We start from the raw sequence: 25,917 nt of genomic DNA, 5'->3' as shown, positions 1-25,917 counted from the left end.
AGAACTGAGAAACAGGCACTTCACTATCACAGGGCATGGCTCCACTTGTATGACAAAGAGGCATATACCCTACGGCAGTGGTGCCCAACCTTTGGTCTCTCGCGAGCACATTTTGGCCAATGGCAAGCACATTTCCAAAACATCAACATTTTTAAGACATAATAACACGCCGAATAAATACTAATTCAGAAGTCAAACAACAAAAATCAGCGTTATACCTACAAAATTCAATAGATTCATTTGCGGTTTTGCAGCTGAAGATGATGGTTCGGTAAAACCATCGAAACTAGTCCTGTGAAAATTTTGTAGGTATAACGCTGATTTTTGTTGTTTGACTTCTGAATTAGTATCAACATTTTTGTTAAGCATATTTCCAATCTTATGTGATACATCTGAAATATTAATTCCGGCGAGTGGGTTTGAGATGAATAATAATATTGGTTGAACTGTATGGAAATCAGAGAAGTGGAGTTCAAAATTATTTTTCAGTGCATTTAGGTTTTCTGAGCATTTCTTTGTTTCAGTTGCCTTGTGTGGTTATTAATATGGCTTGATAAATTCTGAAAAATGGGTGAATTTTTTTTTTCTTTCATCTGATTTATCCGCAAATTTAACTTTATCTGAAAAGCAGTTACAGTTCCAGTCAATTAAAAAAGGTTTTTTTTCTTTACCCTGGAGATCTTCGTTCAGTTTGTTCAGTTTAGCTGTTATATCCGTGAGAAAATACATATCGGATAACCAATTATTATCGTCCAATTCTTTATAACTTTCGTTTCCGGATTCCCAAAACTGCTTTATTGGCGAAAGAAATTCTACAAACCGTTGAAGTATTTTTCCCCTGCTGAGCCATCTAAACATCGGAATGGAGCAATAAGATTCCATGTTTGCTATCAAGTTCATCGGTCAGCAATCAATTATTTTATAACGTCTTGCAAGATATCTCTTATGACTGTAAATACTTACCATATTTTAACAATTAAGAAATATAAATGAATGGTTATTTTAAAAATATTTTTTGTTCGTAGTAGCTAATCGGGCTGGCGAGCACATACAAAACGATCGGCGAGCACAAGGTTGGGCACCGCTGCCCTACAGATCTCTGCGTATGTAGGGAATGGGGTGATCCTGGTCATTACATTTTTTGATTATGATTTGACAGAGAGGAAACATGTGATAAGGCTTCGGATAATCTTATACCCTTTAGAAAACACGCAATAAAAATGGATATCTTAGGGCCAAGATCAGAGATATACTTCTATGTATCTAGAGGGCTCGGGCTGGATATTTTCAAGTCTAACATCACTGCATCTTTATTATTTTATTAAAATGTTTTAATATGTCTTTCGCAATATATAGTCTCAACAATTTCACTTTCTTTCGAAAGGTACAATTGGATCTAAATTGTTTTTTTGTTTTTCCCAAATGATCATTTCGGTGGCAATTCACACACTCCATAATGCATTGCTGATGGGCGAGACTTCCAAGGAGTTACCTTGTAGGGTTTATATTTATTTTAACTAACATTTATTTTAAGCTATCTTTCCTGTCAAGCCTTTACTTTCCCCTAGAATTGCCAGTGTCAGAGTATGTAAATTGTAGTAGAAAGCGCAGTACATTCAAATTTCAGCAGAAGTAAGTTGAGTTTAAATAGAAGGGAAACGAGTTTGTAATCTTTTGAATTGTTTCTTTTTGTTTCTTCTTGAATCGCGAGCGTGAAGGTTGCTAGGTAGAAATTTAAGAACCGCGCGTTTCGGCCTGTGTGCCTATTTCGGCAGTTCGTTGAATCTTCAACTGCTTAATCAGTATAAGCTTGCTGAATCTCATCTGTATCTTAGAACGCGGTTAAGTTAGTTACGATTTTAGAGCCTCGTAGGTAGTGATCTCGTTATTTATTCATCCTGTCATTTATTTTTAGTTTCACATTTCTGTTTTGTTAAACCGCCGGGTCGGCGTAGTTTGTGAGCGTCAAGTGAACGCAGCTGTTATTTCTAAAGTGGAATAAAAAGGGATTTAAACCCTTCTTACGAGTTTGTGTAATTTACAGTTCATAGCAGTCACTACCACTGTTGCTGACAAGTTGGGGTCTCGCAACACTATAACCTGATACACCTTCCGCTTTAGAAAGGATATTTGAACGAACACTTCGATTTTAGACGCCTCAACTGCTCAGGTTTTCAAGAACAGTCTCTTCTCTTTATTATTTTTCTATGCTACTATGCTTAAAACAGACCATCCATTATAGTGGTTAGTATAGTGGTTAATGACAATGACTGCTCTACCGATGGGCTTGGATTTGAATCCCGGAGAAGTTATGGATATTTGTGAGAATATAGTATCCGTGTGGTGTGAGGACACTCAAAATACACGGCAAGCTGAAAGTCCTTCCGAGAAGTTGGTGTTAGGGGAAGAGGGGTTGGGAGAGCTTTGGAGAGCCGTCGGAGTGTTCTCTCTCAAAATTGGGAGTAGGAGCTTAGCAGTTACCTAGGTTCAGCAATACAGTAAGACCCCGCTTAACGCTGTTTCGTTTAGCGCTGTTTCGGTTTAGCGCTCTTTTATTTCAACCCGGGGATTCCACGAAATCGCTCGCAGCATACGGGGATTCCCCGAAATATTATGCAGCGATAGGTTTCAAATACATATCCGAAAGAGTGTACTTGTATTTCTTGTTTGGTGCGGTATTGTACAGACATATTTTGAAGGGGTAAATGTGGAAGATGTCGAAGAAATAATTCAAGAAGCAGCGGCTAGTCTTTCTAATGATGAGCTCAAGGAATTAACTGAACAAGAAGAAAACAAAAATGTTGACAGCAGTGATTCAGAAGAAGAGCAAAAAGAACTTTCGATGGCGTTTGTAAAAAGGAGTTTGTCTACCATAACTGAAATAATGGATCAATTCATTGAAAATGATCCGAATTTTGACAGGAGCTCAAAAGTAAGGCGTGGTGTTAGAGATGCTCTATCCGTTTATGAAGAACTTTTAAGAGAACAACGCAAAAGAAAAAGGCAAACAACATTAGATGCTTTTGTCACAAAAAGGCAGAACACTGAAAACGCGGAAGGCTAACTAAATATGACTGACTGAGAATTTTATTTGTTTTTTTTAAGAATATTCGTTTTGTTATTTATATTTTGTTTTTATTTTTGCAAGAAATAATAATGTGGTATTAATTTGGGCTTTAAGAAATAAATGTTTGGTTTTATTTTTATTAAAAAAAAAACATACTTTTTAAATTTAATACCTAACCAATTTCCTAGCCATCTTCCCCTAACCCCAATATTTACATGTAAAGATAGCCTCGTTTAGCGCTGTTTCGCATTACGCTCTACTTTGATGGAGCGTATCCCCCGCGTTAAGCGGGGTCTTACTGTACTTCAATCACCTATGGTACTACAGAGGTGTGCGCTTAGCTTCTACTAGTACCCGTATTTTTCTAACTCTGCGCTTTTCACATTTGTCTATTCAAGTTTAGTAAATGACTTTAGATCATTAGCTGATAGAAACAACCCGGTGTAATGTTTAAGAGAAACTTGTTTTTGGTAACTAATACTAAAAGACAGATCGCCTAAATTTGTAAACGGATAATTTAGCACCAGTTGTATTTGTATGAGGCTGCATTTTTCATATATGCCAATTCGAGTTTAATGAATGCCTTTAAGTTATTAGTTGGTACGAACATGCAATTATAATACTTGAGAGGAACTCGCTATTGGTAACTATAATACTAAAAGGGAGATTGCTTAAACCTGCTAATGTTATTGTCGATAAGTTAATCAGCCTTTCCTTTTGAGTTTAACTTGAGTTGAACACACCAAAGAGCGGATAAAATGAAATGTTGTTTAGTTTTAATATATCTGTGGGTACAAGTTGATTTTAGCCCGGGTGGGGAGGGCGACAATTCGCTGCCAGCAAAATATGTAATAGATGTAACTCGTTGACATTGTATTACACATTTTGCTGATTAAGTAATATACATCGGCGAGCTACGCGCAAAATGATTAGGCAAGTTACATATACCGTATTTACACGAATCTAATGCGCATCGTTTTTGGCCAAATGTAGTACTCAAAATTGGGGTGCGCATTAGATTCGATGGCGCATTAGATTCGAGTGCAAAGTTCGCCGATGACGTCAACCAAATTTCTCGACTACATTTACCGTTACATTTATCGTTGACACATTATTGCATAGAGGATACAAACTGCAGAGTACGTAGTCACGAAATGGAGGGCAAACAGAGAAGAATATCATATGACGCTACTTTCAAACGTAAAGTAATTCTTTATGCTGAAAAAAAATGGCAATAGAAAGGCAGGGAGAGAGTTCAACGTAGCTGAGAGCAATGTTCGCTTGTGGCGGCAACAGAAATTGGCACTGTTTGCAACTAAAGCTAGTAGAAAGAAATTCACTGGCCCTCCCAAAGGAAGATCTTTGTAGATCTTTGAACATCTTTGATTGTAAAATCTTTCAAGAAATGCTGCATTTCAAATTCATTGAATGGCAGTCACGATGACGTACTCTGGAACGCCGAGGATGACGATGACGATGATGAGGAAAGAAGAAATGAATCTGCTTCTGACGAAGAGAGCTGCGAGGATTCCAGTGATGAAAACATTAGTGAGTAAAGACGTTTACTATTAAGCACTGATTGAAGAAACTGTTAGCTAGATAGAAATGTTACGATTTATTTCATGCTCATATTTTACGATAGGTACCGTATATACGGTACTAATAACGAAATACTATATACGGTGCTAATTAACAATGATTGTTTCACATGACAATAGCCCACTAATAGGTTAAATCTATGTTCTGCTACTTTATGTATAAATCCATTGTTGTATAAAATATTGTATCTAAATTTAAATAAAATTATCATACCATTAATTGATAGTTTATATACAAATCCATTGTTGTATAAAATAAGATTCAATAAATTCCTCATTGATGCGCATTACATTCGCCGACAAACAATTTTTTTATTATTTAAAGTTTTAAAATGGGGATGCGCATTAGATTCAGATTCGCATAAATACGGTATATCAAAATAAACTCTCTGACAGGAGATACAGAAATAGCACTGCATGAAACACCATATCTGCAAGAAACATTCAGTTAATGAGTTATTAGTTTATCACATATTCACGTTTAGCTAAACACTTATTGTTACAGCTCATAGCGAGAATTACTCTTGCTAAAAAATAAATAAATTCAAATTTGTATCCGTATCTGCAAAATAACAAATTAAAAGAAAACACAGGGCCTCCCAGTGCAACTTCAATGGCTGAGTCGAGACTACAGTACAATACAACTTCTCTCAAGACTCAGAAAAAGGGCTCAAATTCAAATGTTACTTTTAAGTCAAAAATGCTAACATGCACGATAGCTCTCAATAAAAATTAATTTTCTTAACCACTGAAGATTTTTAAATTTGACTTACCTAAATAAAGGTGCTGAATAAGTTACCACCTTCTCCAAATCTCGACAAAAATTAGAGTAGTGTGTGACGCATAGACAGTTGATGGGCGTTCCTAATCAATATAACCTCATTCCAACTTTTCTCTTTACTCGATTTTGCATATTTTTACACATTCGATTATATTTCATCTTCAGAACAAAGCTCAATTAAAATGTCAGCAATTACAGGAAATAAGAATATGAAATGAACAGTTAAATTTAAACTTTAAAATACGAGTATCGTTTCACTGTTCAATGACTTTGATCTCAAGATAACTAACTAACTGTAAGATGCCAATGACATAATACCGAAGCCGATTTATATCAGCACCTTCACTGATTTGACGATTCAATGATTTCCATTGTATTTTTTTATCTTAGTTGTCTTTAGGCCTTTTAGAATATTATTAAAGTTTGGCTAATCTTTACTTGCGAGTAATTTTCGTTTCGTAAGTTTTGATGGTGGAAATTGTGTTGGTGATAATGACAGCGAACTAGGAGAAATATACATTTAAAATAACGGTTGCCAAGTGGATGGTTCCAATTCAAATAACCGTTATCTTATACGTTCCATATCAGGTTTATGTAGCAGAGTGTTTCATTTGTCAGGTGATATTAATTGCAATATTGATCCTGAAAAATGGTAACTGAACTTGCATTCTCTGTTGTTTTCTTTGATCCATTTCATAAATATGTTTGATATGATGTTGCATACATAGAGTTGAGAATGTACACTCTGCACACACACACGAAATCCGATGCGGACACCACATGACTTCCTTGTACGGAATGTTAAATTGTACGCATTTTCTGCTCCATTTCATTTAAATTTATTTCCTCGAATTTCATTAGAGATAGATTACTCATTCAATTGATTGAGTTCTCACTTCGCGGCAAGGAAAAGATACAGTGGATGGACAAAAATATGGAAACACCTTGTGAAATGCATGTTTGAAAAGAAAGATTGATTTTAATGAAATATGTAGGGGGCGCTGGCGTTTTTGACTACTGACGCCACCTATACAACTTCGTAAATGTGCTAAAGAGTTCAGTTGTTGTGGAGTACTGTTATGTGAGGTTGTCATTGCATTATGTCAGAGTTAACAGACTTCGAACGTGGGCAAGTTGTTGGAGCACGTATGGTAGGTGCTTCCGTAAGCAAGGTAGCCGAGGTGTTTGGTGTTTCAAGAGGTACTGTATCGAAGATTTATTCCGCATATTTGAAAAGCGGAAAAACATCATTTGCTAAATCACAGCGCGGACGAAAGTGTGTCCTGAGTGATCGTGACAGACGATCATTAAAGGCGATTGTGACGAAAAATAAGAAGACCACAGCTGCAAAAGTTACTGCTGAAATGAATGTTGTGTTACCGAACCCTGTGAGTACCAAAACAATTAGAAGGAGCTTCATAAACAGGAAATTGCTGGCCGTGCTGCAATTGAGAAGGCACTCATCGGTGATGTTAATGCCCGTAACAGGAAAAGGTGGTGTTTAAGTCATAAAGCCTGGACTATAGAGCAGTGGAAGCGAGTCTTCTTTTACATTGTTTACCAATGGTCTGACGAGTCTTCTTTTACATTGTTTCCCACTTCTGGCCGAGTTTACGTCTGGAGAACGCCATCTCAAGCCTATAATACAGATTGCTTGTTGCCAAGAGTGAAACATGGCTGGGGTTCTGTTATGGTTTGGGCAGCTATATCGTGGTTCTCTGCTAGCCCCATGATAACTGTGTCAGGGCACATGACTGCCAAGACTTATTTTGACCGATCAAGTTCATCCCATGCTACAAACTTTGTTCCCCGATGGTGATGGTGTCTTCCAAGACGACAAAGCTCCTGTTCACACAGCTCACATTGTCCAGGACTGGTTTTCTGAGCACGAGGATGAGTTGTCCCATCTCCTCTGGCCAACACAGTCACCAGACCTGAATATTATCGAACCTTTGTGGTCTACATTGGAACGGAAATAGCGTTCTCGTTATCCACCGCCATCGTTATCTGAACTTGCCACCGTTTTTCAGGAAGAATGGTATAATATTCCCTTGACAAACACACAGGAACTGTATTTATCCATTCCGAGAAGACTGCAAGCTGTTTTGGATGCCAACGGCTTTCCTACACCATATTAAGCAAAGAAACATGTTTTTTTAAAGGTGTTTCCATATTTTTGTCCAACCCCTGTACATGAAAACTCAAAACATGTTCATTAAAAATTGTAAAATACAGAAAAACCTAAAACACCAAATATAGTTAAAACCCGCTTTAAAATACTAGTGTGTGTTGTCATGAGGAATGATATCACTGCTGCCAAAGCATATATATATAATATAATACATACATACAATTTTCTTCCTTCACGTTCGTACGGGGTTCGTGTAGATTTGGAGTGAATAACGACGATACTTTATGAAGTATGGAAATACACTTTATTTGCCAGTATTGTCAGGACAGCTCCAAAACACGTTTTACAGTCGTCGAAGATCTACTATAAACACGCTGACACGATCAGCGACACTGCCTTCAGGTTATCAGGCTATCACAGTGGAGACAGCTTCCTGCAAAGCAGCCGACTCTGCTTTCCGGAGTACAGTTCCCGACTCTGCTTGGTCGTTCTCGGAACTCCACGTACTCTCGAGACTCTCCCCGCTACAACTCTCGATGCACCCGACGGCACACGAGCACAGTTCCTGACTCTTCGGTTCAGTCTTTCCCGGAGCTCAACACGCTCTCTCGACGATGCACTAACCGCGGTACACAAACAGACTCCTTCGGTGGACTCGACGATCCACTCGGCACTCGCTGCCCGGCTGTCAACTCGATCGACTTCGCAGGGTTTGACTCGCTAGACGAGGCACACACACTCTCGATGAGAGACACACTTCCTCTCGATGAAGCACACTTTCTGACTGCAGACCAGCACGGTTTATATAGCTTTCGGCTTATGTTCGGGAACATTCTGGACTAAACCGGTAAGAATTCGTTCCAGAAGGTTCTCCAACCGTCCATGGTATATCGCCAATTTTGTCGCCAAATGGGCAATTTCTCGCCAAATGTGGCAACCCTGTCCTCCTTGCTATTTTATGGCAACCCTAAAACTGCTTTTCGGGGAAGCTATCTTACCGCGCCTTTACATTTCGTAACAATATATTTACATATATATATAATAAGGCACAAGATGTTAGTCATAATATTTAATGAAAAATCTGATGTGAACACCACATGACTTCCTTTTATAGAATATTAAACTATATGCATTTTTTGCTGCATTTTATTTAAATTTATTTCCTTGAATTTCATTAGATTTGTCATCAATTAATTCAGTTCTCACTTCGCGGGAAGGCAAAAATGCATAGAACACCTCAAAATATTTTCATTAAAACTTAAAAAAATGTAGAAAAAAATAAAACACCAAATACAGTTAAAACAATTAAGAAACAATTTTTGCAATCAAAATTAGAATTTCTATGCAAAAACAAGCAATTCGGACAGCAGGATTAATGCAGATTTTTCGGTGTACGCAACTAAAGTTTACTTCAGTCCTACACAGTAAGAAAAATATTGAAGGCGCAGAAATTCACGATTCTGCCAAGTTTCAAATGTAAACAAAGATGGCTGCTATAGTAAACAAAAATTAGGCTTAGCCGCACTTAAACAACTTTTAAATTGTTGATAATTCTACAAAATTACATGCAGATTAACTAAAGAAGTAAAAACCTTAACCGGAAGATAAAACTAACATAATTCAATAATTTTTAAAGCAAAAGACGCACAATTTACCAAAATATAAGAATAAAAAGAAATTGAGAGCACCGAGCCGAGTAACAGAGAGATCTCCTTTCTTTAATTATATATATATATGTGTCATAATAAAAGCAAAGGAAAAGACTGACCTCTGTAGATGCGTGATTAGACCCATATTGAAGAAGATTTTGATTGCGTAGTATGCTAATAATGCTAACTTGGTAATATCTAAAGAACTTGGCAGTCGAGGCAGTTTTAATTCCATTTTTATTGGCAAATGATGTTTGTGGCCACAATCACTTGGCACTCTAATCGTGCCTTTCCACAGAAGATTTACATTTTTGATATTGTTGAGATAGAAAGCAAGCCAGCGAAATTATATCTTAGCACAGTAGAGAGCAAAAGGTGAAGTGCGTAGTTATGAAACATGGAAGCACGGCAAAGAGAAAAGTTTTGGTTTACAATGGCAGTTTCAGTTCTCAATTATTACGTCATCAGAGCTGCGCGGGCCATAGAGTGACCTAGAAATGACGCAATGCGGAGAAGTTATTACGATTTTAGAATAAAGAGGAAGAATTAATGAAAATAAACTATAATTTTGATTCATATATTTTTATCTTATATAACATATATATATATATATATGTGATGTACCAGCTTTTGTCCGGAATAAATAGAATGCTGAAGAATCATAAATGTAGTCGTAGCTTAAATAATCAGTCGATAAGTTTAAAAAACAGGATCCATTATTTATTATTCAGGAGAAAATAGTAGTTACAAAAATCAGATATCCGGAGTAAATAAAAGAATTACTAATAACTTTTTGTATGAAGTTTACTGCATCGTGACATTTAAGAAAAAGCCCCGATATTCCTTTTGCGAGTCCTTTTATAGCCTCTGGAAAGGCGGAGCTTCCAAGAAATGACGTCAGCCTCGTCAGCCAATCCAGTTCGCTTTAAATATCTCGAGAACATTCTAAAACTGTAAGTGTAGAAAAAGCGAGAAAAACAACTTGACTACGGGGCTGTGGATTTAATTCCACGTACTTTCAAATTAGAGAACGTCGCCATTAAATATGAAAAGAACATACAGTTAGAAATTTACGTGTATTCTTGACTATGGAATTTTATTATTATAAATATATATTTCGTCCTTTACTCGAGCAATAAGGCGAAGCCAAACTGGCAATTCAAGTCAGGCCAAACATTTCTGTGAACAGAAGGGAACTAATGCAGAGATCCAAAGAACTTATTCTAATTAAGTATTTTAGCTAATTCAATTTTGAGTGAAAAGCAATTGCAGTAAAGGTGACATTGCTCGAGTAAGCATTCCCCGACACCCTCGTGTTTATGCATTTGAGTTCAATATTATTTGTAAAAATTCAACATTGGAAATTGTCATTATGAAATATAATTCAAAGTAGTTGAAATAAACATTAGAAAATTACTAAATATAAGAAAAATAATGCAATCTTTGAAAAAGCAAATCAAAAAATATATATAATAAGAAAAGTGAATGTACATGACGATATAAAGGCCAGAAAAAGCATTAATTAACTTACGTTCTTTCTAGTTGGGAGTGGGCAAAGTGTTCTCTTCGCGTCTGACTCAGAAGTGTTGTGTTCAGAAAATTCTTTAGCGGCAGCGGGGGCTTTGAATTATATCAGTCGGTAAGACTTGTGTAATTTATGGTGTGGGAGGGACTAGGAATTCTTGAGGGACGTTTACTGTAATCAATTTTGTTTAGTAGGTAAATTATATATATATATAGAAATGTTGTATGATCTTAAATTCACTTAGTGCGAAATCGGGTTATTCTATGGCATAGCTCGAAATGGCAATGATTACTTGCTTTTAATTTAATTTCTTTTTACAATTGAAATTTTGTTATTCGTGATTTAATTAAAGTCCCCGTTAAACACTTTTAACAATTTACATTTAAGTTACTTTAAAACAATTTTCGGAATTAAATTTGCTAACTATGGGTTCACTCTTTTTAGATAATTCTACTAAAATTAATCTTAGGAGATAATATAATCAATATTTCTTTAGTAAATAAATTATATATGCGATATATATATATCGATATATCGATCGATATATATCGATATATATATATCGCATATATATCGATCGGGGTCGATATATATATATATATATATATATCGACCCCGTTACACCCGCAGTCTGATGGCATGGTGGAGACGTTTAACCGCACATTCCTGAATCACCTCTCGCTTAGGGTGTCCAAGAACCAAGAAGACTGGGATTGCAAGATGCACGTGTTCCTGCTTGCTTACAGTAGTGCCGTCCACGAAAGCACCGGCTATTCTCCAACACAGATGCTCTTCGGTCGCGATCTCTGTCTTCTAAATGACCTGCTCTTCGGCCGCCCACCGGATGTACATTTCTTGCCTCAGGAGTACGTGTAAGACCTCCAGGCCCGGTTGGAAACAGTACACAGGTTTGCTCGAGAGCGGATCAACATCTCGACGAACAGGATGAAGAAGAGATACGACGCAAGAGCCACCGAACATCAATTCCAGGAAAACAAGGTGTGGCTCTGGAATCCGAGTCGTCGTAAGGGTGTTTCTCCTAAACTGCAGTCGCATTGGGAAGGTCCCTATACAGTCCTCAACAGACTGAACGACGTCGTGATACGGATCCGTAAGTTCCCCAGTTCCAAACCCAAGGTCGTTCATTATGACAGATTAGCCCCATACTATGGCCACAGTACTTAGTGCTTCTTAGGGGAACTCATGATTCTTGTGCATGAGTTTTCTTGCATGAGTTTATATATATATATATATATACGCACCAAACGTGTATATCTACCAAACGTGTATATATATACTTATATATATACACATTTGGTGCGACCGACTGCAACCAAAAAAGGAAGGTGCACGAGTACGTTATAGCAGTCCTATATGCAGAATTTTAACGTTCTGGGCTACTCATTACTGAATTATGTGAGATACATACATACATACGTACATACGTAAAGAACTCACGAAAAACTCCAATTTAAATAAATTTTACTATCCCGTTTGGGGAATAACAGTCCTTTATTCTGTCTTTACGTACAAATGTCACGCAAAAACATAATTAAAGTGCAATCGATAGCGGTCAGAATACTGATTTTCGTCGAAATATGACACCAGGAATTTTTCGTGAATACAATAGTTCCTTTACTTCGCACAAGGAAGTAAAAAGTATACGTACAACTATACGTACAAATGTCACGCAAAAACATAATTAAAGTGCAATCGATAGCGGTCAGAATAATGATTTTCGTTGAAATATGACACCAGGAATTTTTCGTGATTACAACAGTTCCTTTACTTCGCACAAGGAAGTAAAAAGGGGACAGTTCTATATCTCCCGTTCTACTGGGCCGATTGATTAAATTTAATTTGCATTTTTCATGGTTCGAAAGAGCTGTTCTAACATAGGTATTTTGACAGAAAATCGGGCTTTTTCTGAAAAGACATACCGATAATTTTCCAGATGTCAATCCTACGATTCAAATTATATCAAAGTGAAAGTTTCGCAAAAATCGCGAGTGTAGTTTTTAAAAAATTAGCTCTCGAAATCTTAGCTCCTCAATGTTAATTGAATTTAGTATATATTTATTAATATCTCTTTTTTATGAAACTTATTTGATACCTTCTTTAACAATTTGAAATTTAGGTTCAGTCCAAATAAAATTCGTAGATATTTTCGGATTTATTTTTAAAGCTTGTATTTTTCAGCAATTTTTATAAATTTTTCGAAAAGTGTTTTGAATGATAACTTATAAAATTCTTTCCATCACCTTAAAGTAGATGCATTTCTAAGCATACCTGCAAAATATTAAGAGTTTCAAATTGTTCAAAATTTCCGAAGATATACGTAAATTTATATACTGGCGGGTTTTGAAATTTGGCATATTTGTTATAATCTACTGGTATTATAAGCTATTAGATTAGGCACATTGTTAAAACTATTTGAAAGACTGAATAATGCGCCTTTTTTTCCCGATCGTGCACAGTGAAAGGGAAAGGAAAATAGGTTACCATAAATTAAGAATTTCACCAGGTGAATTATTTTGGCGAAAACTGAAACAAGTGCGCCAAGATAAATTTTTAAATTTCTCAGTAAGTTTTTCACCAAATTTTACGAAACTGAATATTTAGGCATAATTTGAGTCGAAAGTCGAAATATGGAAAATAAAATTGGCATGACATTTCAGAAAAAATCCGATTTTGTGTCAAAATACCTATGATTGAATAATATTATATATAAATCTAATTTACGCATATCCTATGTCGCGCCTTCAAGACATGAAAAACACAAATGAAATTTCGTCAGGCAGCTCTACAGAACTTCCCCACCCCATTTTTGTGTGCAGAGTGTACACATTTTATAAAGCGAGGTGCTAATTTTTGTGTTCATGACTTACCTTCTAAAATTAAATTTAAGCGAAACTATTACATAGTTTATACTTGGTTTAACTACTGAAAAATATATCATTGAAGCTTTCAAGAATAAACTGCTCTCAGAATCTGAATAATTAGATTTAATTATACACATAAAACTCGCACCAACTAAGGAACATACATGATTAATTACTCATATTTGAAACATTAAATGCCCAACACGAACTTAATACAGAACGTATTAATAAAGTATTGTAACTTTAATGTGCAAGAATACGGTTACAAAATAAAATATCTGTTAATTTAGAAAACATCATTTCTTTCATAAATGAGCAATTAGTTTCACATTCTTTACTTAAATGCACCAATGCGCATTTACGGTTTCAAATTCATATCTCCGGCAGATATTATCCTAAAGAAATGCACACTGAACTCAACGCACGCTTTATAACAAAACAAACTAAAAACAGAAGTAAAATTAAAAGATTTGTAATTATTCATACTGTATAATCCAAAATAAATGCATAAAACAATTTAAATGAAAACTTGCTGAAAATAGTGCTCAATTTAATTCTTTTGCTAGACTTATCCAATAGCTCCTTTCACACACAAACGTTTTTATACGTGTATCATTTAAGACAAAATTTCAGATCAATTATGTAACACGTGTAAGAGAACAGAACGTTTTCAACTTTTTGAAGTGCTATTGATAGCAAGGCTGGTCTTTCTGCACATGTTTAAAATCTCTTGCATATAACGGGATTCTGACGATCGTGAGATTGCCGCATTTCAAAACTTTTCACTTGAAGCGCCTGTCATTAACTTCCGCTATTAAGGCATCTCTCCTCCGGGTAACACCAAGTGATAAAATCCTTCAGCAACGTAGGTCGACCGGGACACGGCAAACAAGCTGTTGTAAGTGAGTTTCTGTAGTTTTCTCCATGTGGTTACAGCCGAAAACATCGCGGCAAAAACATCGCGGACGAAAACGTCGCAGAGAAAACAACGCAAGGCGAAAACGTCGTGCTACAAAACATCGTGGGAGAAAACATCGCAGTTCTAAAACATCGTGGTACAAAACATCGTCGTCGAAAATAAAGCGGTTCAGAAACTTCGCTGTTTGAAAACATCGTCGTCGAAAATATCGTGGTAAAAAATAAAGTATCTACAAATCATCGCATGACGATAACATCGCAGACATGCTTTTGTCAGGCTTTAATAACTGTGAATAGATATTCCCATAATAATTTGTGAGCGCAAGATGTAAAGAAGGATAATTTTTACTTTCACATTTTTTTTATTAACTAATAAATCTTTGCTGAAAAAGTAAGAAGAAAACATAAGCATAGCAAATTAATGCAACTTATAGCTTTTCCTGAAAACTTACCAGTAAAAACTTCATAAAAAATTATTTATTAATGGTCTTTGTTAGTTAACTATGTCGGTTTAAAATTCTATTAAGTGCTATAAGTAGCATTAATTTTCTATGCTTAAGTTTCCTTCTTATTTTCTCAGCAAAAATTTATTAGTTAATATAAAATATGAAAAACAAATTATCCTTATTTCTATCTTGCGTTCACAAATTATTATGGGAATATCTATTTACAGTTATTAAAGTCTGAAAAAAGCATGTCTGCGATGTTATCGTCACGCGATGATTTGTAAATTGATGATTTTTTACCACGATATTTTCGACGACGATGTTTTTAAACTGCGAAGTTTTTGAACCGTTTTATTTTTGACGACGATGTTTTGTACCACGATGTTTTAGAACTGCGATATTTTCTCTTGGCGATGTTTTCTCCCACGATGTTTTGTAGCGCGACGTTTTCGCCTTGCGTTGTTTTCTCTGCGACGTTTTCGTCCGCGATGTTTTTGCCGCGATGTTATCGGCGGACACCCTCCATGTATAACGTGGATACAAGCCAGATTTCCTTAGAAAATGTTTAGAAAAATTCCTTAGAAAATTTTTGAAAAAGACATCATCCTCGGCAGACACCACTCGAGAGCTTCGTCGAGATCTAAGTAATTCAATACATTATTCTGGTGGATTCTTTCTATCCTCTGCCAAACAGATTCTCTCCTAAGTGTAAATCTTGAGCTTGTTATCTTCGGTAACTCCTGCTCAGATACAACAATCAGTTTTATATTTCATGTTTTTTAATGATGACAAATCCAATATACGAAGTGATTTTCTAAAACGTTATACTGATAGCGCTATCGAATTAAGAGAAGAAACCGTGAAAAAAAAAATTGACGTGGACACCATGTCTTTCTTGTACGGTATATTAAATTATGCACATTGTTTGCGGCATTTCATTTAAACTTACCGGAATTTCATTAGAAATACATTTCTCATTCAATCAATTCAGTTCTCACTTCGCGGCAAGGGAAAAATACATAAAGATTCTAAACATCTTCATTAAAATCTGTAAATTACATAAAAACTTAAAACACCAAACAGAGTCAAAAACTGTTAAGAAAATAATGTTTGCAATTTAAATTAGACAAAAAGACAGGTTTTTTTTGGTGCACAAAACCCCACTGGGCAAAAAGACACTGAAGTTGGTGCAGAAACTGACTTGATTCACTATTAAGACACAATAACACGCCGAATAAATGCTAATTCAGAAGTCAAACAACAAAAATCAGCGTTAATTTACAAAATTTTCACAGGACTAGTTTCGATGATTTTACCGAACCATCATCTTCAGCTGCAAAACCGCAAATGAACAAGATAGGAAATAATGTTTAGATAAGATAAGAAAGCCTGGACAAGAATAAGCAAGTGGCGCCATCTGTTGGCGAAACCAGAACTAAAACATAATTTCTCTAAAAGCCGAAGGCAAATTTGGATTGGAATTAGGATCGTTAACTAGAACAGAAAGATTTTTATGAATGTGAAATGCCTCTAGAAAATCCATTTCTCCAATGGAAGATGTTTTTTGAATAATTTTGGCAGCAGAAAAATTGAAAGTGTGATTTTCGGACCAACAATGTTGAGCAACAGAAGACTTCTGTGTTTCCTTTTTTCTAACATATGCCTCATGTTCTTTGACGCGAAATTTTAAGGCTCTCTTAGTTTGGCCAATGTAAATTAAACCGCACTGGCAAGGAATCCTATAAATACCCCAGGAATTCATATCCGGAATGGGGTCCTTGAGTATAGAAGTTGGAATTTTATTGATGGGAGAGTAAACAACCCGAAAGTTAAATTTCTGCAAAATATGTGCAACTTTATAGCTAATTGATGGAAAGAATTGCTCAGTTAATTTAGTTTGATTTTCTGCATTGTTTATCATGCCTTCATCCGTTAATCGTTTCACTAAATTACGCCTGAAACGGCAAAAATTCCTGAATCATCTTGACTTTTTACTTAAATGTAAATGTAAAAAATTGATCCCCAATTTTATTCAAATCAAATCTAATCAAAAACCTTCGAGTCGCGTTTCAAGAATTCTGTTAAATTGCAAACTTGCCTTACTTCGGTCCGTGATAAGGGATACACGTCAACAATTGTCCAAAATTGAACATGAACTCTATAAGCTTCATCTGGAACTCGCTAAAACATATCCAAAATTCACTGCCCTTGAACAAAAGTCTTGGTCTAGAACGGAGAATGCAGTTAACCGTCATAAAAACACCCTTGCAGTTAAATTCGAAAAACTTCTTTTACAGTCTTCCAGTCCAAGTAGTTCAAAAAATCTTCCCATTGTAAACATCAAGCCAATAGTTAATATTTCTAATGTTAGTCTTTCAGAAGAACAAGAGAAAATTCTAAAATATAATTTTAACTTCTCACAAACCTGTAAACCCTCGATTCCAAAGATTTTGGCTCCTATCGAAAAAGCTTTCAAGTTCAGTAAAGTTTCAGATTCACAGAAAGAAATGATTAGGCATCTTATCGCTCATAATGTGAAATTCAATAATAAACCTTTGAAACCAAATCTAACTGCGAGAGAAAGAGCTACAATGCGCGAGATTCATTCTAACCCGGATATTGTCATTTCAAAGGCCGACAAAGGTGGCCAGATAGTCGTCATGGATAAGAACACTTACATCGATGGTGTCACTAAACTCTTAAACGAAGGACCATATAATCCGATCCCTAAAGATCCTTCACCTTCGGACTTATCCAAAATAAAAACTGCGATCAAATCTTCGCAAATCATTTCAAGCAACTTAAAACATTCGCTTATCCCATCTGTTGCGAATTGTGCCAGATTATATGCTCTTCCCAAAATTCATAAAAGTGGTATTCCTTTCCGCCCTATTGTATCAAATTTAGGTACTGCCTCGTATCCATTAGCTAAATATTTAGTTTCTAGATTTTCCACTCTATTAGACAATAACATTTACACCATAAAAAATTCAATAGAGTTTGTAAAAAAGGTTAAAAACATTTCTCCTCGTAATTTACTCATGGTTTCTTTTGATGTAAAATCATTATTCACCAATGTCCCAGTGGAGGGTGCATTAAGATGTCTAGAAACCAGACTTCGCGAATTTCATTTCTCTTTCATTTCGAAATTGATGAGCTAATTTCTCTCACTCAACTCTGTTTGAAACAAACACATTTTGTTTTCCAAAATAAATATTACAAGCAAACTGAGGGATTAGCCATGGGAAGCCCCCTCAGTCCCATCCTGGCTGATATCTACATGCATTATTATGAATCAAAATTATTTGAAACTTTAAACTTCCCGGCATGGTTCCGCTACGTAGACGATACTTTTACCCTGTTTGAAGGTAATAAAGATGATTTAAATAGAGTTCTTTCAACAATGAATTCTATTGATCCTGCTATTCAGTTCACTTTTGAACTTGAGACTTGCAATTCTCTTCCGTTTCTCGACATTCTGGTCACACGTAACACATCCAACTTCAGTACTACAGTTTACCGTAAACCTTCATCGGTTTGCCTTCCACCACACTTTAAATCATGTCATCCGACTAAACAAAAGTTAGCTTCATTTTATTCCTATGTTTTCCGTGCTCTTCAAGTTTGCTCCTCCAAACTAGCCCTTGATGAAGAACTAAATTATTTAAAAGCAATAGCTATTGACAGGGGCTTTTCACCCAACATTATTAATCAAGCAGTTAAAAAATTCTCATCTCAACACACTAAAAGCCACACTCTTATTTTAGGAGATTATAAAAATTCTGTTGTCATTCCCTTCTTTCCATCAATTAGCTATAAAGTTGCACATATTTTGCAGAAATTTAACTTTCGGGTTGTTTACTCTCCCATCAATAAAATTCCAACTTCTATACTCAAGGACCCCATTCCGGATATGAATTCCTGGGGTATTTATAGGATTCCTTGCCAGTGCGGTTTAATTTACATTGGCCAAACTAAGAGAGCCTTAAAATTTCGCGTCAAAGAACATGAGGCATATGTTAGAAAAAAGGAAACACAGAAGTCTTCTGTTGCTCAACATTGTTGGTCCGAAAATCACACTTTCAATTTTTCTGCTGCCAAAATTATTCAAAAAACATCTTCCATTGGAGAACTGGATTTTCTAGAGGCATTTCACATTCATAAAAATCTTTCTGTTCTAGTTAACGATCCTAATTCCAATCCAAATTTGCCTTCGGCTTTTAGAGAAATTATGTTTTAGTTCTGGTTACGCCAACAGATGGCGCCACTTGCTTATTCTTGTCCAGGCTTTCTTATCTTATCTAAACATTATTTCCTATCTTGTTCATTTGCGGTTTTGCAGCTGAAGATGATGGTTCGGTAAAACCATCGAAACTAGTCCTGTGAAAATTTTGTAAATTAACGCTGATTTTTGTTGTTTGACTTTTGAATTGATTCACTATGCTACTAATTGTCAAATGTAAACAAATGGCGGCATCGTTAGGCTTAGGAAACTTAACAACTTTTAAGTTAATCATAATTCTATTGCATGCAGATTAACTAAAGGCAAAAAAAAAAAAAAAAAAAAAATTAACGAGAACATAAAAACAATATAATTCAATCACATTTAAAGCAAAAAATGCACAATTTACCAACATTATAAGAACAAAAAAACTTAAATCGCTGAGCCGGGTAACAGAGTGGGTATGTATACCCACTACATAAATGTACATACATTTATATAGTTTTGGTTTGGCCGATTGCAACCAGAAACAGGTGCACATTTACTGTTATAGCAGTCCCATATAAAAAATTTCAACGTTCTGAGGCCACTCGTTTTTGAGTTATGCAAGATACATACATACGTACGTAGATACGCACGTACAGACGTCACGAAAAAAATCTATTCTGAATTCATTTTAAATCCATTTCACAATCCATTTTGGGGGAAAAAAATCATTTATTCTATGCGTACGTACAAATATAATGTAGAAACATGGTTCAAATGGAACCCAGAGCGGTCAAAATGTATACTTTCGTTGAAATAGATACCCTAAATTTTTAACGATTACAATACTTCCTTTATTTCGTATAATGAAGTAGAAAGGGTGTTATGCAGGCGACTATAACACGCTTTTCAAGTAGATATTTTAAAAACCGGGTACTAATACGACAATTATAGAAAACGACCATAAGTTAACAAACTTTTTAGTATTTCGTTTATGATATTGGTATAGTCGTATCCATCCCTTTTTTGTATCCATTTTTTACGAGTACGTCCATCCTTACGTACCATCCTTACGAGGCTCAACCACCACCTTCCCACCTCTCATGCATTGCATCCTTACCAGTATGGTTTTCGAGCCGGAATGTCAACTGAAAATGCGTTGGAGGATCTAATGACAGTGCTTATCAAATAACAAGAGTGCAGACATGCACTCCCTCATCATTTCCATTGACATCCAAGGAACATTCGACACCATTTGGTGGCCAGACATTATCAGCAGTTTGTCCTCTCTAATCTGCCCTGGTGAGATAATAGATCTCATTAGAAGCTACCTGGAAAACAGAGAAGTGCAGATCACGATGAATAACGACATTATCACCAAAACAATTAGTCATGGATGTCCTCAGGGCTCGTGCTTAAGTCCGACCCTGTGGAACTTAGTAGCAAACACTGCATTCCAGCGCTTCAGAAACCTTCACCAAGTAAGATCCTGGCATATGCTGATGATTTGCTCATTATTGTATCGGGTCGCAGCGACATCCATCAAAGGTCGCAGGAATGTCTAGATCACAGGAATGTCTTTCCTCAATGAGACAGGGAGTATTAACTCGAAATAAGTGCAGAAATACACTAGCCATGACAATTTGACGCCGTTAACCTCACAGAAGAACATATCTAAAACAACAGGGACATTCAGTAAAAACAGTCTCAGAAATGACATACCTAGGTCTCTCCTTTGATAATAAACTTTCATGGACACCTCACCTTAAAATTCTCAGGCAGTGCATTAGCAATTTTATTAACAGTATGAAACGTACTGTAGGTATGAATTGGGGCATACCGGCAAATCTACTGAAATTTGGTACAAAACCATTTCAGAATGCGTTATTTTGTACGGAGTCTCCATGTTGGGCCACAACCTCCCTTCTTCTATGAAGAAAACTTTGCTTTCAACTTTTCTTTGCTAAAAAGTTAATTTCTGCTCATCTGTTGAACCTATCGCACTTCCCCAACATCTGCGCTACAAGTCATTGCGGGTCTTCCTCCTCCTGATCTCGTTGTCGAGAGGGAAGCTGCATTGACGAAAGCTACAAGGCTGAATAAAAAAACATCCCTGTGGAGACACAGCATAATCCACACGGACTATGAAAAATGCGAAGTTCGTTCACTTTGTCACACAGAACAATTTGACCTAACGGACACCATCCATCAGTATCAGTAGCGGGCGCAGCCCGACCCGCCTAACCAAACAAGTTGGTCTTATGGTCATGACAGGCCTATAAACTCAGATTTTCCGGCCCAAAATGATCATGCATTATACACAGATGGGGTCCAAGACAGAGGCTGGCACAGGACGTGGATTCTGCGAATTAGATAAGGGCAGCATAATCTTCTCCTAGAAACGAAGATTGAACGAAAGTAATTCAATATTCCAGGCACAACTGATAGCCTTGTAGCAGCAATCACCCACCAGTTGTCGAAATGGTCTTAATCACGTTTATATTTATACGGAATCTGCCTCAAGCAAGTACTCTCAAGCATGCACAGCAAGAGCCCTCTGGTTCACAAAATTCAGAGAACTCTCCTCAGCAGCCCTACCCCTTTTCGTCTTGTACAGAGTTGGGTGCCAGGGCACGTAGGAACTCTAGGAAATGAAAGTGCAGACGCAGTGGCTAAAGTAGCTGCCAATAGTGCATCATCTCGTTGCCTGCAAACTTCTCATAAGATAGTGGCAAACCCAGTGGAATGATGCCACAACGGGTCGACGTTACACATGCAATGTTCCCAAGTGTAAGCATGGATCTGCAGAGAAAACTCCCAGCATGTCCCATTTCCTAATAGGACATGGACCGTACAAAACATATTTGCATAGGTTTGGTCTTTCCAACATAGACACCTGCAAGTGTGAGAAAGTAGGCAGCCCAGGCCACTATTACTTTGAATGCTGCTTGACGGCGAAGTTCCATCTAAAAATGCCAGGACCAGCGTGGTGGAAAAATACTCAAAATAAAAATGTTGCCCTATCGAAACTATGACTACATATTGCGCTGCAAAGACGCAGTAATCTCGATCAGCTCTCATCCCAGTCATTCTCCAAGTAGCTAAATTTGGGTTTCAGCTCTTGTAATATAAGCATTTAATTTTTTTTATAAATTTTTTATATAGTTATTTAACTCTTTTGATATTAAAAATCTTTGTTCCATCGAATCAACTTCCTGACATATACATATAATTGTACTCATCCCGTGTAAAACATGGTTACATATAGTTATCTAACTCTCGTAATGTAAGTGTTGATTCCATTATTGTAAATATGCCAAGTTAACATATTAAATACAAAAACAGTGCTGAATAATGTCATTTATATATATCTGTAGTGTAAAAAGCTTTTTTTCACATTGATTGTCATCACTTAAATGTACCACATTCGACTTATTTATACACCAAATATAGTATTCATTTAATGCACTGCCACATGCATATTTATGTACATAACATATAATTCCCCTTATATATAAGTATTAGTAATTATGTAATACGAATGTTCATATGTAATAATGTGCTATTCAAAATATATTGTAACAAAAGGAAAAAAATATGTACTGAACAACAGGCCTTGTATGCCAATTTAACTGATTTCCGCAAAAATGACGAACGGTACGAACTAGACGGATGTCATCTTCGAGGTGTATGGTGTATAGTATTTCCTTTATGAATACTGCAAAAGTCAAGCCTAATTTTTATGCCTTTTAATTTTGGAATTTTAGCGCGGAAAGCACATTGCTAAACAGGCTTTCCAATAATTTTCTTCGCCACTCGGAAATTCACAAAAAAAAAAAAAAAAAAAAAATTCAGAGGTCCTTTAATAATTAAAAAAAACATCGAAACTTTTTTATGCTATTATGTTAAATCTCAAGTTGGAACAGCTTTAGTATAGCCCAAACAGAATTTTAACCAAAAAACATTGCCAAGAATGGCGATAAACGATATGATGTGGCAACCCATACTATTCGGCAAACGCAAATTTTTGATTTCTAAAGAAGATGGAATTACGGTTACAGCTAACATAGTGGTCAATTACATTTATTCAATTGCAGTACAAATTACCGAGATAACCATTTACTCAAAGTTAAGTGCATGTGCCCCTATATTCTTATTTTTCAGGCATAGCTTTCTCTTAAAAAATTTATCTCGCGCTGCATTGCATGGGGAAATGCAACATTTTTAATTAGAATTCTACTAAAATTAACTATTTAAACATAAATTCGTAACACCATTTTAGGCGATTGTTTAACGCTCAGATATTATGGAGAAAACTGTGTAGAGTTCCTCACTTTGTAAATGCTAATTTACAGTTGGACGTTAGGAATCTCAAAAACTGCTAAGCGAATAATCACTTAAGTTCGTGTGACAAGAAACAACACGATGAAAGGGTAAGTAACCTTTTATTATTCAGATAAGATTTAACAGAACTCTGTCTTGGAGTGTACAGTAAAAGCCGACACTTGGGCTTGAACTTAAGAGGCTAAGAAATAAACTAAAACTAATCTAAACTAAAGAGATACAGGCGAAGCAATCAAGATTCTAACCGAGTTGGCCCCTTAACGCTAATTGACTGCAAAGCTATCAAGGGCCTGAGTACGGCCGAGTACCTGCTGTTAGTGATGTCGTAATTTAAGTAACGGGAGATTTTTAAAGGAAAATTTAAGATATGGGAGTTTTCAAACAAGCGTAAAAGTTTGGGAAAGCCAGGCATTGCAAACAGATATTTTATGTATGAATTAACAAGAGAGTAACATATATTTTATGTATGAATTAACAAGAGAGTAACATATATTTTATGTATGAATTAACGAGAGAGTAACATATACTTTATATATGAATTAACAAGAGAGTAACAAATATTTTATGTATGAATTAACGAGAGAGTAACATATATTTTATATATGAATTAACGAGAGAGTAACATATACTTTATATATGAATTAACAAGAGAGTAACATATATTTTATGTATGAATTAACAAGAGAGTAACATATATTTTATGTATGAATTAAAAAGAGAGTAACATATATTTTATGTATGAATTAACAAGAGAGTAACATATATTTTATGTATGAATTAACAAGAAAGTAACAGATATTTTATGTATGAATTAACAAGAGAATAACATATATTTTATGTATGAATTAACAAGAGAGTAAGATATATTTTATGTATGAATTAACGAGAGAGTAACATATATTTTATGTATGAATTAACAAGAGAGTAACAGATATTTTATGTATGAATTAACAAGAGAGTAACAAATATTTTATGTATGAATTAACAAGAGAGTAAGAAATTTTTAGAGGATTTTTGATGTATTGTGGATTACTGAAGGATAAAGTTTGTTGTGAAAAATGTAAGATACCATATAAATGTATCTTACATTTGGGAAAGCCAAAGCAAAGGTGAGATTTTCCGACATTGTTTTTAAAATTACATCCTTTTAAACTTAACCATTTTCATTAATCATTCCTTAATATTTTTTTTCTTTTAAAATCGTGTATAATAGTCTTAAATTTATTTCTATTATTTACGATTTCTGGTGAAATCAAGATGGCCGCCATTTTTGAAACATGAAGTTTCGTCGAAAATCTCGATGGTAACCATTTTTCCAAATAAAATATTTCAGGCGCTTTGGCGCCAAAACAAATTCGCCAAACTTTGAAGGTGGGCTATACTGAAGCTGTTTCCTCAAGTTTTTACAAGCATTTTAAAACAATCCCCCTGTAAAAATTCGCTCTATAACCACTTGAAGAGCATACAAGTTAGGGTTCAAATAAGTTATTAAATTAAGAGTTTCAGAGAAAAAGTAAAGACGTGTAATCTGTTACTGCATCCTATAAAAAGGAAGCTTAATGTAATTCCATATCATACTCAATTTTGTTATGCCCTGCAGTAAGGCAAGAACTTATTAAACAATTCCTACCACTGAAGACTGAATCCAATCGCCACTGAAACCGGGCTGAGTAGATGAGACTACTAAAGACTACGAATTCGATCTGAATTCAAATCCCGGAGATTTATAGATTTTATAGATTATAGGCGTTTTATAGATTTTCTCATGGGTAATATTAATTCGGGCATTTTTCTTTGAAACTCTTCTACGAAAGCGTGCTCACCTTACCTAGATCCCTAGTATGTTTTGCCACAATCCAATAAACTCAATCCTATTCAGTCAAATCCTATTAAGATAGTGTAGGGCTCTTGGCACAGCGTTCTCGCAAAGGTCTCCAAACACCTTCCTTATTTTTATTACGGGAAAACAGGATTATAAAAAATTATATGAATCTGGGCGCCCTAAATCTTTAGGTTCTGGCAGTGATCAGGCTTTGTATTCAACTATGTCGTATCCATGTTAGTGCAGGATAAGAAACTTCGCTAGATAAAAGCACAGTGTTCCAGCATGCAGCCTGGAAATCTATATTATAGAGTTATCTTTTTTTTTAAAAAAAAAATCTGAAATTTTCGGCTTTACTTCCTAGTTCCAAGCCCTTTTCCAAGATAAACGAAGCTGCAATTTAGCAAGAAAAAAGACATTACGTCAATACAGATAATTTTTAAATTATGCCTGATCTTTCACAGTTCATCGACAGTTAACGAAACATATCAAACACTCCAAAACATATCAAACATTTTTGCGCCAATTATCCTTCTAATCTTTTAGA

General features: G+C 35.6%; 1 protein-coding gene across 4 annotated transcripts in view; it reads right to left on the bottom strand.

The window, feature by feature from the left end:
• Nucleotides 1-25,917, bottom strand: part of LOC118204755 (high affinity cationic amino acid transporter 1-like) — a 117,004-nt gene that overhangs the window by 59,470 nt on the left and 31,617 nt on the right. For 2 of the 4 annotated variants that reach the window (XM_085824450.1, XM_085824453.1), the window contains exon 1: nucleotides 5,439-5,672. The exons of the other annotated variants lie outside the window; for them this stretch is intronic. The gene's annotated coding sequence lies outside the window, so the exon portion shown is untranslated. Of the gene's footprint in view, nucleotides 1-5,438; nucleotides 5,673-25,917 lie in introns of those variants that run through there. 4 annotated transcript variants of the gene reach the window in all.

This window comes from Stegodyphus dumicola, chromosome 9 (genome assembly GCF_044657685.1).
Source record: "Stegodyphus dumicola isolate Sdum_Otavi_A_Nest chromosome 9, ASM4465768v1".
NCBI lineage: Eukaryota > Metazoa > Arthropoda > Arachnida > Araneae > Eresidae > Stegodyphus > Stegodyphus dumicola.
The sequence above is the reverse complement of the archived record's forward strand: the minus strand, read 5'-3'. Positions and strand labels throughout refer to the sequence as shown.